The 3,688-nt window shown below is 34.3% G+C and overlaps 1 non-coding gene across 1 annotated transcript; it reads left to right on the top strand.

Annotated features, from left to right (window-relative positions):
• The first annotated feature begins 749 nt into the window (after nucleotides 1-749).
• On the top strand, nucleotides 750-823 carry Trnan-auu. Its single transcript has one exon. It is a non-coding gene; the product is annotated as a tRNA-Asn (tRNA).
• The last annotated feature ends 2,865 nt before the right edge of the window (nucleotides 824-3,688 follow it).

Raw genomic sequence — 3,688 nt, 5'->3', positions numbered from 1 at the left:
AAAATTACACAATTTTAATGTCGGGTAGCATCAGACCAGGACACTCATATTTTTATAGTTTATTTCAAACTATAAATAAATATAAATCAAATACATGTAATTTTGTCGTTATATTAATTACAACATGTTATTTTAACGTAAAACAAATTAAACGAGATAAAAATGCAAACGTTTTTAAAAACATTGTTTATTTATGATGGTTAGGAGTAACTTTATTTAAAACAATTAAGTTTAACAAACAATTTATTAGATGGTTGTGCTCATAAAATTTAAGAAACAATTTATTACAAGGTTTTGCTCAAAATAGTGTATTAAGAACAAAAGATGCGTTGCGATTGTGATAGTGATTATTGTGATAAACGCTGTGGACTGTACGCGACGTGTGCTTGCGTCGGATAGATGTGCACACCACACCAAAACGTGGCAAGGCGTCGGGTAACATCGGGTAGCGTCGCATGGCGTAGCATCGGGTAAGTGTGTTTCTGGCTTAACTCTGTGGTCTAGAAACTTCCCAGATCCTCGGCCCAATGATGCACATGTTAGTAAAGGTGAGAAATGTGGTAGGTTAAGGGACAAATAGTGGCATCGCATATATTATTATTTATATTTCACTAACAGGTCCCCGTGGCCACTTCATATGTCGCCGAGAATCGAATCCTGATTACACGACATTTTAAAAATGGCAAAAAGGAGGGAAAATTCGAAAGGTTGAAGGTTGAGATGGAGAGATGGTGTCCGAGTGGATCGAAGTCACGATAGTTCAAGTGGTTAGAACACCGGCGTATTGAGCCGAAGGTCGTGGGTTCGAATCCCGCTCGTGACACTTACTTTTTCCTTTAGACCAAAACCTTTCATAAAATGATTAAATAATTGAAAGAAGTAATTTGGCCAATATAAAAGTAAATATAATAGATATAATATTATGTTATACTTAACGTCATGCTCGGAACGAGTTTTAAAATAATATTTTATTGAGGTATTCAATCTATGTAAAATGAAAACCGAAGGATTTTGATGATATCATTTTGTTTTAACTCAGTTCATATTTTGATATTAAAGATTGCTAAGGTTTTATTCAAACTGATTTGCTATAAATTATGAAAAAAATGGCTTGTGGTATGATAAGGTTTTTAAAGAGATCAGATTGATATTATTTTGTGTTGAGTTGGTTAGAGATGATAAATATTCTAGAAATTTAAATGTCGGAAATAGGTTCAATGTGAGTTCTCAATGTAAACTCATTTTTGACAACCTAATTTATCCAACTAAAGTCCATGGCCGCTCAGAATTTTGACACAATATTTCCCCAAAATTGCGTTTATTTCTAGAGAGTTGAGTTAAATTATTTCCATCCAAGGTGCAGGAAATTGCCAACGTTTATATCGTTTGCACAATTAACCGACAAAGGCAAAAGCCAAACAACTCCTGTCAAAATGACGTAGTTTATATCGGGCTAAATAAAAATTATAAAAGTAACTTTCATATGCAAGTAGGCTTTCTTTGATCATTATGCTGCAATGAAAATTGTTTCTCAACGGAATATAAACAAACACAATTTACCAACTTTCATTTTGTCATGAGACACAACAGTAGACGTTTTATAACGATAAAGAAGATGTCGAGTAATTGCGAAGTGCTTTAATGATTTTAGAAGTGATAAAACTCTTAATTAAGATAAGACTATGGAATCGTCGACGCAGAAAGTGTCTATTCAAAAAGGGTTAACATTCGAGATAGGCATTGTTCACAAAACATAAAAATGGTGTAATATTTTATGAAAAATATTTTTATGTAAATAAGCCTACAAGGTCTGCAGAGTAAATTTTTTTACTATTTTTTCCTTTTTAGTATTTCCATTTTGTGTATTTTTGATTGCTAATTATGAACCTCAGATTTTGAACATTATTAGCACTATTAAATAATTTGAAGGAAATAGGTTTTAAGATTTTCTTTTTTTATCCACTCTTCACCGGTACTCAGAGCGATAGAGTCATGGGAGATGGATTGACAAGCATTTTCTATGCTTTGCCGCAGTTCTTCAACTGAGGTTGCTGTCAATAGTCAATTGAAGTGAAATCGGTAATCAGTCAGAAAGGAAACTCAGGGAGGAAAGCTTAGTATGCATTAATGGTGAATTTGGATAGGATGTATGGGAGAAAGTTTTCTTCAGCCTCCCAAATCGACAGTTGAGCCGTGAACGCTAGATACCTATCATAATCAGAGTACAAACTCCCTGGACCAGATAAGAACGCTTAACATTGTAAGTAATGTTAATTATGAGTAAGGAGTACATATCTTATTTTAGTTTTTGAAAAACCTAAAACCTTCGCAACATTTCGAACGGAGGAATTCGGATTTTTCCGAACATACAGTAAAATGTGTGGTGATTAGTGACCGTTAATCGATAATTATTCAGAAATCGTGAGATGCGATCTGGTGTTATGTAAGTTTCAGAAAAACATTTTCTTTATCGTGCCGACGTTTCGATCTTTATTGAGATCATCTTCAGGGCTCAAAATGTTTATGTTGTGTGTAATTGTGCCATACTTGCGTGTGTGTTGAGAGTGCCTCTTTGAGCCCTGAAGATGATCTCAATAAAGATCGAAACGTTGACACGATAAAGAAAATGTTTTTTCTGAAATCTACATCATACCAGACCGCATCTCACGATTTCTGAATAAATACAGTAAAATATTCAGCTCCTCGTTTAAATTAAGCTAATAATCATAGTGACGAAATCCCTGGACAAAATGAGAGCGATACGGCGTGACGTTGTAAGTCCGGCGTACATCTCTAATTTTATTGTTTGAAAAATCTGAAACCCTTCCAACATTTCGGAGAGAAGAATTCGGATATTTGCACNGATCATCTTCAGGGCTCAAAATGTTTATGTTGTGTGTAATTGTGCCATACTTGCGTGTGTGTTGAGAGTGCCTCTTTGAGCCCTGAAGATGATCTCAATAAAGATCGAAACGTTGACACGATAAAGAAAATGTTTTTTCTGAAATCTACATCATACCAGACCGCATCTCACGATTTCTGAATAAATACAGTAAAATATTCAGCTCCTCGTCTAAATTAAGCTAATAATCATAGTGACGAAATCCCTGGACAAAATGAGAGCGATACGGCGTGACGTTGTAAGTCCGGCGTACATCTCTAATTTTATTGTTTGAAAAATCTGAAACCCTTCCAACATTTCGGAGAGAAGAATTCGGATATTTGGACACATACAGTAAAATATTTATCTCCACCTCGATGTTACGCTGCCGGTTACTTTTTGCCATAATTTTGTCATTTTTTGACCCATTTAAAATCTGATTGGACCATTGTTTTCATCGTAAAAATCCCTTTAAAACGAACTGTCAGGAGGTATAGGGTCCTATTTGAAACTTTGAAGTTGAACTGGATACCTTGAATAATTTTTCTACAAAAAATAAAAATCCCTTTAAAATTATGTGTCATGATGTATAGAGTCAGATTTGAAATTTTTAAGTTGAACTGGGTCTGATGTACTTTGTATATTTTTTCTCCAAAAAGGTTAAAAATTTGAAACTATACTAAAAAATATTAAAGCGTCATTTGTTCAAGAGAATTTCAGCCCGGCCATCTAAAACGGACACCCTGTATATCCAACTGTACATGCCAATTGTATAATATTTTAACTACCAACCACATTATGAGGCCG

Source organism: Cimex lectularius, unplaced genomic scaffold (assembly GCF_000648675.2).
Source record: "Cimex lectularius strain Harlan isolate CLEC.00 unplaced genomic scaffold, Clec_2.1 scaffold148, whole genome shotgun sequence".
In the NCBI taxonomy this organism is placed as follows: domain Eukaryota; kingdom Metazoa; phylum Arthropoda; class Insecta; order Hemiptera; family Cimicidae; genus Cimex; species Cimex lectularius.
Note: the sequence above shows the minus strand (reverse complement) of the source record. Positions and strands in the feature narration are given on the sequence as shown.